The following is a 16,318-nucleotide window of genomic DNA, read 5'->3' as shown; positions in this document are numbered from 1 at the left end:
GGAGTTAACTTCCCTGACTTCCCTGCTTACCATAAGGCGTTTCAATTACGACAAGCCTCCTTTTGGCTGCAGGACCCTAGCACTCCCTGCCCTTTATGGGCTAAATTTGAACGTCTTCCTCTTTCTCCCTTTTCCTTTGCCGAATATCTTTCCTTCTCTCGCAAACCCTCTTCTATTTCCACTCCCATTCATAAATTTACTACTAAACTGCTCCTATCTTCTTCCCATTCCCTTCCCACGACCACTGCTGGTTTCCTTTCCTCCCCCATCTGGCATAACACTGCTCTGCTTATCCGTAACAAACCCTTCTTTTGGAAAACATGGCATTGCAAGGGGCTGATTTGGATCTCCCAACTCTTTTCTCAATCCTCTTTCCTACCTTTCACTACTCTCCGCTCCCTTTATGACTTACCTACCTCCTTTGTTCGCAACTACCATTTGCTTAGGGATGCAGTACTAATAACTTATAATCGGCTTTCTCAGTTATGTCTTCCTCCTGCTTCTCCCACTCTCCTTTCCTCACTCCACTCCTTTTTACGCAATGCTCCAAAGGCTGCCGCTATTTACAAATACCTTCACAACATTGACTCTATAAGACCTAAGTCCAAGGTGGAGGAATGCTGGGAACATGACCTATCCACGTCCTGGCCAGTTTCACTCTGGGATAAGATCTGGATCAAGATCCGTAAATCCTCGAGAGCGGCAACTTTGACACAGTCTTTGTTTTTTATTTACAACAGGCTTCTTTTCACACCCTTTGACCTCCACAAACGCTTTCCAAACACTTCGCACACATGCTGGTCTTGCTCATCTCCACAAGCCACTTTGTTTCACATGTTATTATTATGTACTCCTGTTCATAGTTTTTGGCTACAGGTCTGGGCTCAAATTAATCTGATTTTTCACACTTGTATCCCCTTTTCTCATACAAACATTTTCTTAGGCAGCCTTTCCCCTTGCTGGGATAATGTTGAACTAAAACCTCAGATTATCGATTTACTATTGGCTGCTGCATTCCAGCAGATAACGGTTAATTGGAAGGACTTTTCCAATATCTCCTTTAAGGCGTGGTGGTTTAATGTCTGTCACAACCATAGACTTGACACTGCTTTTGTTTTTCCGACCTGCATGGCTACAAAACGCATGGACTTATGGCTCCCTGTCACGCTTTACTTGGACTCATGTGCTAATCGTTTGTTGCATCTACCACCCTCGCAACAGGAAGTCCTCAAACCTCCTTAATTGCTCATTGCATTCCATTTTTCTTCCTTATATCATCTATATATTCCTTTCGGATATTTTCATGCTTTCTATGATTACTGTTTTAAATGCTTCTCTTTTGTCTTTTCTTTTTCCTTTCCTTCATTACCCAGATTTACCTTCTTATACTATTTGCAATTGTATGCTTGTTTTATTTTTCTCATAGTTTTCAAGTTTATATTGCAATGTACTTTGTTTTGACACCTTGTTTTACTCTTGTCATTATCAAATAAAATTTTCTTGAACTTAAAAAAGTGTAAGTTGTCAGTTTCAAGCAAAGAGTATCTAGGTTTTCGTTTGTCTGTGGATTACGTGTAACCTAAGGAGAGTTTTGTTAAAGGCCATTTCTGACATCCTTGCGCTGAGTTCTAAGGACTCAGTCATTTTTAGATATGATCTTATTTTATTCGAAATCTACTCCCAATTGTCCTGAAAAGACGTACAGTATGCAGAAAGTTCTGAAGTAGAACTGGAGATTTATATGGGACAAAGCTTGCGATGAGGAGTACCAGCATGCAAAATAAGCGGTTGCTCACACTATGGGCACATGCATCAAAGTTTGTTTTTGTGATGACCAAATAGAGATTTTTAAGAAACCGCTATTTAGTAATCGCATCATGCAATGCATCAAAAAAGGATGCACATACCGATTAGCTAATTGTGATTCCTTAACAATCGCAGTTGCATTTAGGGAATCCCTATTTGCGACTCCATTCTTTCCTATGGGCCTCCATGCCCATAGGTGAGAATGGTCTTGCATTGCCTAAATTGCGAACACCCAATTGGTAATTGCAAATTAGGTAATGCAAAGGCAAGGGTGCCTGGGGGCCTAAGGCCCTCCTGAGGTGCCCTTAACACAAAACAGGTGCACATCTAAGGCACACACATGCGCTATCGGCATGTTTGCAATTTAGGTAATCAGAAGAAATTACGTTTACCTGAATTGCTAATCCAAATAACTTTCATGCATTGGTGAAGGCCATTTTGCGATCGCAGTCGATTTTTGCAAATCGCACTGTTCGCAATCGCAAAATACCTTGATGTATGTGCCCCTATTTCCCTTAATTCATTTGATATGCTTGGTCCTCCTTGTGTTGTACCGACTGACGCTAGCCAGTGTGAGATAGACACTGTATTGCTGTGATATAGATGGTATCTTTCATTTCTTAAAGTTCAAAGGGAACTAAAGCCACATATTCTGTCATAGGACAAAAAGCGTTGGTGTGTTGCTGGGGCATGAACCATTTTAGGGGTTACTTATGGGGTTCAGAGTTTATTATCAGAGTTGATCACAAACCCCTCATCAATTTGATCACTACTAAATGGGTATAGTAAGGCTTGACATGTTTCTCACCCTAAGAATGAGCTCAAATGGCGCTCGCTCAATGCCCGCAGAACATGCTTTCATCACCAGCAGGCTCAACAACAGCAACTTCCTTTATGTGAGCATCACTGGACAGCTCATCAATAGACTTCGGGTGGATCAAAACTCAGCCACCTAACTCACGCTCAACTTACCAACTTGGTGGAATCAGCAGGTAGAGCTATGGACAAAGCTCATTGGGATAGTGCCATAGAAGCAGATGCAGTGATAAACAAACTCATGGAGTATATACATAAGGGATGGCCTGCACCCAAGAAACTGGATGGTGGTGTGATGGTGTGCTACCATCATGTGGGTATTGAATTACCTTTAAAAGATGGATATCTAAGACATGCAGAATTGCTAGCGCCACCAAGTATGTGGGACCAGGTTATTTAGACTTAAAAGGTGAATTAGTTTACAGTTTGGCCCCTCCTCTTGAGGAATAGATAAAAATTGGGGGGTTATACTTTTCCACTATTTTAAACAGCAAGATCACTCTGCTGCATACATAGGCAGCAGTAGTTGCCATGGCATTATTGTTGTTTAGACTTAAAGGGTGAATTAGTTCATAGTTTGGCCCCTTTACCTGAGGAATAGATTAGAATTGGGGGGTTACACTTCTCCACTGGTTTAAAACAGCAACATTACTCTGCTGTTTATATAGGCAGCAGCCATCAAACACACCTGTGGGGTACTTGTTATAGACAGACAAGAAAAGAGGTGGGTTTCCAAACAGTACATTGAGATCGTATCCTTAAGACATGCATCTTTCATAGAGTTTGTCTTTATATGTTTAGAGCGGTGCCTTATCCGTCCGATCAGTTGCCGGGTGAGGTGAGGTTCACTTCCCACACACCGATGGGTAAGTGATAAACTTTTGTAAAAATTTCTTACCTTTGGTGACGTAATACAATGCACTTTGTACATGACCATCACAGAGTAGTGATGATTCAGTCTGAGATTACTTTGATTTATCACTGGTTTTGCACAGTTATAGCATTTTCTACACAGTATTTGCTAACATATGTATTCGTGAGGATTATACACATGCAATGTCTACAATGTCCTCTCTCCTTTTCTTGTTCTTATACAGGAAAGACCTACCGCATCAACAGAGTAACACTAAGAAGATGTGGTAGGATGGTCTTGAATGATCACTTTTTTGTTTCATTTTCAAGTTTTTATCATTTAGCACATAGGATAGTGCCCTTGCAGTAGCAGATAAGAGCTTGGCCCTGACGAATGCCAGTGACTTTTCACAGTAAGGCAGAAACATGTTGGCCCTATATAGATCTTTTTGGATTTCTACCAAGCAAGTTAGACAGTGATTTTTTTCACGCTGTCATTTCACTATTTTTTAATCTGACGTCCAGGCAAACACTATTAAAGGTCTTTGTTTGCTTTGACAGCCATTTTAACACACTTCAATTTAATTTTTGCACTGCACATATCAGCCTCACTTTCTGTACTAACAACTGTGGTGACCACACCTTGGTCCTGTGATGTGTCGCTAAAACACAACTGGGTGATCGCACACAGACCGAGGTTCGGTAGTCCTACATGATGAGGCTCCGCCATCAGGTGGGCTGATAGGACTTAATCAGCAGTTGTTGATAGACTTTGTTTGATTCACGATTTGTGCAACCACACCAGCGTTAATTGATATATCTCAGCACCACTTGACTCACAGGCTTTGTTGTTATTTAAGTAGTTACACAGGGGGTATTAGCCTGTTTGGTCGTTAAACACCTCCCTCAGACCCTCTCTTACGAGCTGTTATTATAGTGTACAGAGCAGCTTTGGCTGCGGGTCTTTGTTTTTCTATATAGCACCACACAGCAAATGGTGTAGTGCAATTCAGCTCACCCACTTTATTTATTTAGCTATCTGTCTGGTACAGTTCCTCATCATGGAGGACTTTGGTGGTTTAGCATTTGACGACGAGGATTTGAATACCATCTTAAGTAACAACCCCAGCATATTAGGTGACTTACCCTCCACCTCTAATCCCACGACAGAGGATGATTGGGTTAAACTTTTGAACCTGAAAAAGAATCACTCCCGTATTTCACTACACGGTGTGATTATGAATGAGTACCTACATGGCAAGTGCGCACCATCTGGCTTGATCGTCACCACGGCACCCAGACTCTTTCTGAAAGACAAAGAATTCTTGAAGAACTGGGCACTGATTGGATGGCAGTGTACCCGCGATTGGCTGGTTTTAATTATTAAAACAGCAAAAAAAACAGCTGATGCCTTATTGATAGAGATCCAAGTCTTGGAGGGTCAAATCAACGCAGCTGTGCGGCCCGTGATCTACAAAAAGAACTTGGATGATGCCAATAAAACGAATAAAGAATATTATGACAACATCCTGTTGAACAAAGTAGAGAAGTTTAAAAAAGACTTGGCACGCTTTTCCATGGAACTGGCTTATCCCTATCTGAGTGATTCCTATGTAGCTCCTTCTACCAACTCCAAAGGGAAAAGATACGGATCGAATTACTCTTCCTCGGGCTCAGATTCGGGCTCCAGTGATCAAGGGAACTCAAACACAGGACCCAATACCGGGATACGTGGTGGGGGTTTCCAACGAAGACCCAACAGAGGCCGGGGAGGACAACAGTACCCCACTCCGGGACAATGGTGGCCCCCAGGCCCATGGTACTATCATCCTGGGGCGATGGGCCCCCCACCTATGGGTCACCCTATGCCTATGTACCCTCCAAATCCGTCATTCTACTATGACCAGTCTTTTTTATGGCAGGGCCGAGGCAGGAACCGTGGCAAAAGGAGAGGCCAACAGACTGTGAATTGGGCTCCGCAGCCCAGGAAGTCAGGCCCAACAACAGGAGCTGCGACTTAGTAGTGAACCTGAGTTCAAGGATCATCACACCAATCGAAAACATTGTTTTGAACAAAGGGCTTGGCTTTGTTCCCACCAACACAGGTGATCTGTTTAAATTGAGGTGCGAGCTTGAAAGTTTCTATAGGAAAATACGTTTGCATTTCTTTTTCAAAACATCTAGTTCCACTATGAATGAGGTTAATACGTTCGACCAAGGTGAACAGAACACCGGCCTTAGACCTAAATCGACATTTACACCTCTGAACCAACAGGTACCAGCAAATGTCCTAGCCTTTGAGCAAGCAGTGACGCATGAAGTTATGAATACCGAACAACGACGAAAGACTTTTCACAATATGTCCAATCTGGAGAAATCAGCACTTTCTGCTTTGTCAAATGATAGATCTCTTACAATTAAGCCGGCTGACAAGGGCGGAGCCATAGTGCTACAGGATACCACAGTTTACCATCAAGAATGCCAAAGACAACTAAATGACACCAAATCCTACAGTCGCCCTAATGAAGATCCTACTCCCAGAATCTCGAATGACATCAAGAGTCTGGTTGAAGAAGGTACAGCAGAAGGCTGGATTACTTCTCACGAAGCAAGATATCTAATCACAACACATCCAGTCATTCCTTACTTTTACTGCCTTCCAAAAATACATAAGGCCTAAAGACCGCCTCCTGGAAGGCCCATTATTTCGGGCATAGGTTCGTTACTCGAGCCTCTATCTACTTTCGTGGATTTCTTCCTTAAACCCATCGTGAAGGAAACACCAACGTACCTTCAGGACACTGGTGATGTGCTCAGACTTTTAGCTGATGCCGAGTTCAACGTCGAGACAGACCTACTGGTGAGCTTCGACGTTGAATCGTTGTATACATCAATACCGCAACAAGAAACACTGGATTGCATCAGGAGCCTCCTAGAGGCTCAACAATTGGACACCATAACACCTGTTGCCTTCATCATGGAGTGCGCAAGGATCGCCATGATGGAGAATTTTTTTCAGTACCAAAATGATCTCTATCTCCAGGTCTCAGGGACCTCAATGGGGAGTGTCTTTGCGCCTAGCTTGGCGAATCTATACATGCACCAATTCGAACTAGATCATGTATTGAACCACAGTAACCCCTTCATCCATCAGGTGGTACTGTGGAAACGATACATCGATGACATCCTGGTGATTTGGAGAGGGACGTCAACGGAGGTATCGTCCTTTCACACATGGTTAAACTCCAGGAATCAGTTTCTTAAGTTCACCATGGAGAGCAGCAAAGATAAACTGGCGTACCTTGACCTCCAGATCTTTCCGGCAGAGGGAGGCTTACAAAGTGAACTTTTCAAGAAACCGATGGCACGCAACTCGCTCTTGTCATTCCAGAGCTTTCATCCTCAATCACTTCGCGAGAATTTACCTGTAGGTCAATTCCTCAGGTTAAGACGTAATTGTTCGTCTAACACCTTATACGAACATCATGCTAAAGAACTGGCACTCAATCTGAAAGACCGACATTATCCTAACCATCTAATACGCCGAGCGCGGAAGAGAGCCTTCAACAATAATCGGGAGGCACTCTTGGAACATAAGAGGTCAGAGACTACAAGAGACCGGATGACTATGGTTCAAACTTTCACCACATCTTCCAATCAAGTGAAGAAAATCATACTTAAGCATTGGAAAATCCTAAATACAGCAGCAGGAATAATACCTCGTCCACTGTTTGCATTCAAAAGAGGACCATCCATTCGGGATAATTTGGTGCATACTAGACCACGCAGCGACACTAAACAAATCACCAACACCCTCTGGAACAGTAACCCAGTCCAAGGTCATTACCCTTGTGGGAATTGTGATTCCTGTCCACAGACACGTAAAACCTTGTTAATAGACATTGGCACTAATAGACCCTGGAGACTGACAAGACACACAAATTGCAATTCAGAGAAATTGATTTATCTGATCACCTGCCCCTGCAAGAAGCAGTATGTGGGCCATACAACGCGGATGATCAAGTCTCGCATTAGCGAACATAAAAGCACAATCCGATGTAGGAAGCAATCTACAGGCCTCACCTATCATTTTCTGGAAGCTAATCATAAAGCTGAAGAGTTGTTCTGGGTAGTGCTGGAACAGCCATACATCCCGTCACATATTACTGATGTCTCTCACTTCCTTTTTGTTAAGGAACAACGTTGGATTTACAGATTGAAGTCTGAGGTCAATGGACTGAATGACAGCATACCATGGTTGTCTATCTGAGTGTAACATCTGCCATTGGGTACTCATTGTTATCACAATAAGGTGTGTTTACAGGTTGAGACTGATACCTCTACACATTCCAGACGCCTTGTAAACTACTCTTCAGGTTACTATTCTGCTTACATCTTCTACTTATCTCCTGACTTACCTAAGCAGCAGGCACCTTATATATTTAACATTGATTATAACCCATATTCCCTACTAGTAATGAATATCCTACGATAGCGTCTAGGGGTCCGGGAAAGTTGGATTCCTTGACTTTGTCTATTCCCCTAGTTTACATCTAGTTATTGCTGGTAGAGAGGATACAGTGCATATTCACGCTACTTATAAAGTGAATCAACTAGTTATTCTCATTAACTAATATTCCCATTTACTGGTATTATTATTAAAAAATGGTTTTTGCCCATATTTCTATAACAATCGCGCCGCGGCGCCTTTTGAGGTCAATACCAAGTGTGTGTTTCGTGCCTCCGCATAGATGCGGCGAGCAGTTTAGAAGATCGAGTTTATTGCGCATGCGCGATAATTCCTTGTAGTGTCTCGCCACTCGGCGAGATAGGAGAATAAGCACACGGCTAATGGGCATGCCCTTCGCGCCCTAGTAGGCGTCTTTACTTTCGCGCATGCGCGCCCGACGACCGGCTGCCTGAGCGCATGCGCGTGGAGTAGTTGCTGTACACTGCGCAATTACAGCGCGAAACACGAGCGGACCAGCTGAACTCAATTACATACTTGGTGGCGCTATAAATAGACGCCGAACCTGCCCGTCGGTGCCTCCCCTTCGGCTCGTGATCCAGCCACAAGGTACCGACGGACAGATAAGATGGGACCAGGTTATTTAGACTTAAAAGGTGAATTAGTTTACAGTTTGGCCCCTCCTCTTGAGGAATAGATAAGAATTGGGGGGTTATACTTTTCCACTATTTTAAACAGCAAGATCACTCTGCTGCATACGTAGGCAGCAGTAGTTGCCATGGCATTATTGTTGTTTAGACTTAAAGGGTGAATTAGTTCACAGTTTGGCCCCTTTACCTGAGGAATAGATTAGAATTGCGGGGTTACACTTCTCCACTGGTTTAAAACAGCAACATTACTCTGCTGTTTATATAGGCAGCAGCAGTTGCCGTGGCATAATTGTGGAGCACCTCCTTGAACATTTTGAAGGGGGTTAGAAGCCTTAGTCGTTCGATGTAGCCATCAAACACACCTGTGGGGTACTTGTTATAGACAGACAAGAAAAGAGGTGGGTTTCCAAACAGTACATTGAGATCGTATCCTTAAGACATGCATCTTTCATAGAGTTTGTCTTTATATGTTTAGAGCGGTGCCTTATCCGTCCGAGCAGTTGCCGGGTGAGGTGAGGTTCACTTCCCACACACCGATGGGTAAGTGATAAACTTTTGTAAAAATTTCTTACCTTTGGTGACGTAATACAATGCACTTTGTACATGACCATCACAGAGTAGTGATGATTCAGTCTGAGATTACTTTGATTTATCACTGGTTTTGCACAGTTATAGCATTTTCTACACAGTATTTGCTAACATATGTATTTGTGAGGATTATACACATGCAATGTCTACAATGTCCTCTCTCCTTTTCTTGTTCTTATACAGGAAAGACCTACCGCATCAACAGAGTAACACTAAGAAGATGTGGTAGGATGGTCTTGAATGATCACTTTTTTTTTTTCATTTTCAAGTTTTTATCATTTAGCACATAGGATAGTGCCCTTGCAGTAGCAGATAAGAGCTTGGCCCTGACGAATGCCAGTGACTTTTCACAGTAAGGCAGAAACATGTTGGCCCTATATAGATCTTTTTGGATTTCTACCAAGCAAGTTAGACAGTGATTTTTTTCACGCTGTCATTTCACTATTTTTTAATCTGACATCCAGGCAAACACTATTAAAGGTCTTTGTTTGCTTTGACAGCCATTTTAACACACTTCACTTTAATTTTTGCACTGCACATATCAGCCTCACTTTCTGTACTAACAACTGTGGTGACCACACCTTGGTCCTGTGATGCGTCGCTAAAACACAACTGGGTGATCGCACACAGACCGAGGTTCGGTAGTCCTACATGATGAGGCTCCGCCATCAGGTGGGCTGATAGGACTTAATCAGCAGTTGTTGATAGTCTTTGTTTGATTCACTATTTGTGCAACCACACCAGCGTTAATTGATATATCTCAGCACCACTTGACTCACAGGCTTTGTTGTTATTTAATGAATTGCTAGTGGTACCAGCAAAACTGCATAACTGAGTTCTCAGGTTGGCTCATGCAGAGCATATAGGTATGAGAGCCATGAAAAGGAGGTAATTGTTGATGGCCTAGTTTAGGTAGGAATATAGAGCATGTTGTGAGAGACTGTATGTCTTGCACAGTAAGTAATTAATCCCAAGGCACTGTTATGAGTCAGTGGAGTCGATTCTGAGACTCTACACAAGGCGTGAGTGAAACTAGGGTCAGATTTCACTGGTCCTATTAGAGAAGGGTGATACCTGAATTTGGAGCAGTAGTAATTGTGGATTATTTATCTTGTTGGCTGGAAGTCAAGTTTTTGAACTCAGAAGTCCCTGTGCAATTAAATTTATGGACAACGTATTTTCTTGGGAAGGAGTGCCAGAGGTGATGGCAACAGGCAATGGAACGCAGTTGACCTCAAAAGAGTTTAAGAACTATTTAGATTTACTAGGTGTACGTCATATTAAAACCTCATTGTACGCTCCTACAAGCAATTTACAATTGTTAATAGCTAATCATCTGGACTGTGAAGTTGAGTTGAAGAAATTGTTAAGAGTGGTGGGTACTACCCCCAGCGTGGATACAGAGATGTTGCCTTTTGTTCTAATGAGAGGACGTGTTCTCGTACAGTCGAGCGGGCCTGTGGAGAAACTTGGGGATTGAAAGTGGTGGAATAAAGAAAGATTGTCTTTATTCCCTCTGGATGGCTCTGTAGTGATGATCAAATAATTGTGCTGATTAAATTATATTTTTGTGTTTTGCTGTGTTAGTGGATTGTGTTTTTCTGTGCTCATTTAAGGTAGGTGTATTGATGGGGTGTGTATTCTGAAGTAGAATGTTTTTATGAATGCTCCATGTAAAATATCATTGGCCAGGGGACTTGTGTCTCAGTCAGGTGCCTTTTCTCTCCTGGCCAGACGTTTGCTATGTGTTTGATTCAATAAATGCATTTGTACAAAGCAGGATGTAGACCTTGTCAGGAATCAAACAGAATTTGAGTTAGCGAGCAATGCATGTAGATGACATCACTGTTCGCCTTTTAATCATGTCCAGTTATCATTCCTTCCCCTTCTAGGCGGAATAAAAACAATTTATTGCTGTATTAATTGAACTTCGTTGTTCCTACAACAAAGGCATGTATTACATATGGTGTTGTCTCTCATCAAGCTATATTCAGGTCAGTGCTTGTTATAAATCATAAATCCTATGTCCGTCTACTGGCCTTTTTATTTTTATTTTAGTGAGATGCCTTGACTTTGTGCATTCAAGGGAATGTAGGGAACCCTCAATAAAATGTCCTGGAGGCACTACTCTTTATTGCGTTGTAGTTCAAAAGCATGGCCATATTTCCGCACCAAGCTCAGGACTAACTCCTTGATGGATAATATACTTCCACCCAGAGGAAAACCTCTGAGAGATCCTGCTGACTTTGTGCCTGTACTCCGCTTACTACACACTAGCATTACATCACCATTAGATTATTTATTTAGGAGTTTTATAAAGTGATGCACCTCACTTAGGACACTTCAGAGCACTAGAACAAACATTTTTATAAATCATGAAACCATGAAAGATCTTACAGATGCGAGTTAAGGGTCCATCCAGATTCATATGATGCTCCTAGAATTGGCATTATTCAGTCGGCTCCAAGAAAATACTGTGAATAATTGAAAGCCACTGTGCAAAATTTAGTTTTCAGGAATTTCCTGAATTGAAACTCCTGGTGGGTAACACTCCAGTATCAATGTATAAACCCTATCAATAAGGTACAAACTATTCATGATGCCTACCACCTTTGCTCTGTACTCCATTCAAAGTACATAATAAACTATTATCTAGTAGGTCACTCCACATGAATGCATGACAGTCCTTGCTGTACACATGATAATAGGACCCCTCAAACTAAGCATGACACTTCACAGTGAAAGTATGACCCCTTACCGCCTGTGCATGGAACATCACCATCTATGTATGACACCCCTCCATCATGCATGACCGTGGTGGCATGCAAGACCATGGTAGCAGACTGTATACGAACCAACTGCTCGAAGCTCAACTTTGACAAGACGGAAGTACTGGTCTTTGGCAACAAGACATCCCCATGAGATTCCACCTGATGGCCATCGGAGCTAGGACCAACACCCACAGACCACGCAAGAAATCTAGGGATCATCCTAGATGACAAGCTCAATATGACAGCTCAAGTCATTGCGGTGTGCACCTGCCTCCTGCTTCCACATACTATGCATGCTGCAAAAGATCTTCAAATGGTTGCTTCAGAACACAAGACAGACTGTCACAAAAGCACTCATTACCTGCAGGCTGCACTAGGGCAACAATCTGTATGATAGAATCTCCAAATAACTCCTGCACAGACTCCAGACTATCCAGAATGCAGCTGCACAACTCATACTCTACCTACCACGCCGCACCCACATCACACTGCACCTCAGGAAAGTTCACTGGCTCCCCATTTACAAGGAGTCAATTCAAACTTCTCACACACACATACAAAGCGCTACACAACACAAGACCAGAATACCTGACCTGCTGCATATACTATCACCAACCATCAGACACCTCTGCTCTGCCTCTCTCTCACTTGGGCATACGCCCGCATCCGCAAAGGTAAAACTGGAACGCAGCGCATTCTCCTACATCGCACACAAGACATGGAACGCCCTCCTTCAACACATCAGAGACCACTACTCACTTACTGAGTTCCGCAAGAAGCTGATGACCAGGCTCTTCATTTAAGCATCTTTGAACAACACACCTTACCCAAGCACCTGGATAACCTCTTGGTTGATTAGTGCACTATACAAATCAACATAACATGCCAAGCATGACACCTCACAGTCAATGCAAGAATCCTGGCAACCTGTGCATGAAAGATCACAAGCTATGAGTGACACCTTTTCATCTAAGCATGACACCTTACAATCTATGTACGCCCTTCCAACCTCAGTTGCATGACACTTCACGTAATGAGTATGACACTTGCCAACTTGGGAATGACACACTGACATCCTTGCATAGAGCCCTGCCATCAATACTTGGCACCCACTTCAATTCAAGTAATAGATAGTTTATTGTTTTAATAACAAGACATAACCCAGGCTTCTCCAACAGGTAGCTTGTGAGCTATTAGTAGCTCTTCGCCCATCTGTAAATAGCTCTCCTGTGTGCAGTCCAGCCTTCTAAATGTGAAGCTTTGGCTTGGCAGAATTGATATATACATACTAACATTTAGGGGTCGAATCCGAATCGGGAAAAACCGCTCCGAATAGCCGTTCGGAGCGTTTTTCCCGTACGAATCGTATCCTGCAACGTCCCCCGTACGTACGACGAAGTATGATTGGTACCAGGAGCAGGACTCCGTTCGAATCGTACAAGACCGTACAACTCGAATCTCCGCACGAATCTCCCTCGGAACCCGCTGTACGCGACAACTGTACGGTTCGCGGCTGCTTTTTCTGACCCCGCAAGTACGATTCGTGTCGGTAAGAGCCATACGACCCTTTTACTACGGGAGCTGAAAACAGCCGTAAAAGCAGAGTTCGCCCCGAAACAGGTACGGAATGGCCCCCCCAGGGTACGGTGCGTACACCCCGTGATCATGGGGTGTACGCACCGTACCCCGCAATCTCGGGGTGTACGCACCGTACTCCATGTTCGTTGTGTGTACGGTGCGTACACACTGCGATCGTGGGGTACGGTGCGTACACCCCATGATCGCAGGGGTACGCACTGTACCCCTGCGATCATGGGATGTTCGCACCGTACAGTGTGTAAGTGATTGTGTGCTTTTCGGTGCGAATCGCTCTTACCTGATGTGGACCGTACGAATCGCGTCCTCATACCCCGGTCCGGATCGCACTCGTCGGGTTGTAGGGCATGTGTACGAGTCGTACGGTTCACAGTTTCGGCTTTGCAATACGTATGGATCGCGACGATTCGGACGGATTGACGGAATACGGATCGTACTACGCGAATCGGACAGGCGGGTACGAATCATACGGCGATTGCTCCGGATGAAAATCGTACTGACATTTGTTTTCCCGAATCGGAATCGACCTCTTAGTGTGTGTGTTTGAGATAAACAAAAATGCATTTTCAGAACTCATAAGTTGAGGTTTAGAGAAAAATGGCACCAAGCTATATTTAAAGCTGATAGTTGAGTAATAAATCATGTGGTGTTAGAGGGACTTACAAGTACTATCATAACCTTGTTACAAGGGGCATTGGAACTATGGCTGTCATCTATAACCCAGATAGCGCAATTCAAAATTGATCAAAAACGTTTTTTATTGCTTGTCACTCAGCCTGATGCACTGAGTTGGTCACTGCTGACAATCTTGCATGAGAGGGCCACTAATGTAATCTTGTCTAGTGTGTCACTATTACAACACTAATACTATCAGCAGGTCAGGATGATGTTCATTTAACATGAGTAGCTCTTATTACAGAAAAGGTTGGAGCCCCCGAATATTCATATACAAGCAGTGCAGTCAACATCAGCAGGTGTCCATTAATCCTCCACTGAAGCAGATGAACAAAGAGTCCCACCATCTAACAGGCCACGTCACCATCTATTCATGATACCTTGCCATTTAATTCTGTTAAAACCAACCATACGGGCATGAGTGTTCTCACCATGCATATGTGGCACCACAGTACACCATCTGTGCATGGCATCTCACGATCCAAGCACAGCTCACAATTTATGATATCCACCCATCTACACACGGCACCCGACCGGTCACACGTACCACCCCAATATTTGTGTATGACACCCAGTCAGTTAGTTATGGACCCTCCACACGATACAGGCTTGAGACACTAGGTCTGGATGGCCCGCCGTGTGTGTGACACATATCTATGCAATATTCATGCAAAACACAGCAATAACTATTAAGCATCAATTAACCAGATCCCATCCTAGCTCAAAGGCACCGCTGAACCTATCACTTGCCCATCGCATCCCACCATCTATCTATAACAAGGCTCTGCTTACCAATCACAGTCCCATTTTATTGCAGCACCTCAGAGCCCCCCGCCCCGCAGCGCTCGGGCCTAAGCCCGTGATACAGGTGACACCTATCCTATTCTTCCTCCCACCCTGTAAACTGCTGTCAGAGTGCGGATACAGAAGACGCGCTGTCTCAGGTGGGGCTGGCTCGTCTCCGGGCGCTTATTTAGTACACAGTGCATAGCGCTTTTTTAGAACACAGTGCATAGCGGACAGAGGACCGAATTCTCTCCGTGCCAGCCACTGTCCTAGGGGCATTCCACTGCCCAGAATACCGCCCGCGTTGTCAAACAGCCCCCCCCCTCCCCCTCCCCAGAAATGTATTTACATAGCAGATACCCACTTGTGAGAGCAGCAGGGCCGGGTCACCAGCAAAGGCAGCCGGACCTCAGGAGCAAGGACGAGCGCGTCTGCCAGGGAAGGGAGGGGGGTGTCTTCCGGTATGCAGAGGTCGTGAGGCAGGTGAGAGGCAGGAGCAGGCAGCGCCCAGCAGGCCGGTCCCCGGCTCAGGCAGGCTGGTCCTCCCTTTGTTATTGCTGTCAGAGAGCAGCACACAGGAGCCCGGCTGGACTGCGCATGTCCCGATCTGTCAGGCAGGCGGCGGTCACGTGGCCTGCTCTCAGCTGAGCCTTCTGCACAGCGCACGGCGAAGGAGGGGGCTGGGGAAGTGCGGGAAAGATGCACTCGGAGCCTACTGACAACATGGCACCTGAGTGATGTAATGGCATCCGTAGCCAATCACGCTACGAACAAAAGGACCACTGTCGAGAGGTACACAATCGTATTATTAATGGAGGGGAGAGAGGGAAGGGCTGTGCGTGCATTTTACATAACATAAATACTGTGACACTTTATGCCACACAAGGTATTAGAAATAACTTGTTTTTATTTAGTGTTTGCGTTGCTGTCATAGTCGAACGTAGGGCTTTAAATATTTGCTCTTTACTGCTATCAGCCGAGGTACTGCTAAGGGTACAGAAGGGGCACTCTCAGGTCGTTAGCCACTCTCACGTCCCCTTAAAGGAGTTCCCAAGGAGACTGAGTAAACTAATAAGAGGCGTTTTTTTTTCTTGCTACGTTTACTTTGTGTTCAAAAGTAGACCCACAATGGCAAGCAGTTTAATCTGATAAAGTGATGTGAAATGCTTTTAATGTGGACATTTGTGTTTACCTTGATTTTTATTTCTACATGGAAAGTGAGAGAATCTCATATTCCCAACTAAAAATAGTGGGCTGCAGGGTGGAGGGGTGAGATGACCAAGGTTATAGAAGGACTTTTTCCATCAGGA

General features: G+C 44.1%; 1 protein-coding gene across 4 annotated transcripts in view; it reads right to left on the bottom strand.

Annotated features, from left to right (window-relative positions):
- Nucleotides 1–15,588, bottom strand: part of PARP6 (poly(ADP-ribose) polymerase family member 6) — a 332,536-nt gene extending 316,948 nt beyond the window's left edge. For all 4 annotated transcript variants that reach the window (XM_086959240.1, XM_086959241.1, XM_086959238.1 and 1 more), the window contains exon 1: nt 15,373–15,588. The gene's annotated coding sequence lies outside the window, so the exon portion shown is untranslated. The remainder of the gene's footprint in view (nt 1–15,372) is intronic.
- Nucleotides 15,589–16,318: the final 730 nt, after the last annotated feature.

This window comes from Lissotriton vulgaris, chromosome 2_2 (assembly GCF_964263255.1).
Source record: "Lissotriton vulgaris chromosome 2_2, aLisVul1.2, whole genome shotgun sequence".
NCBI lineage: Eukaryota > Metazoa > Chordata > Amphibia > Caudata > Salamandridae > Lissotriton > Lissotriton vulgaris.
Note: the sequence above shows the minus strand (reverse complement) of the source record. Positions and strands in the feature narration are given on the sequence as shown.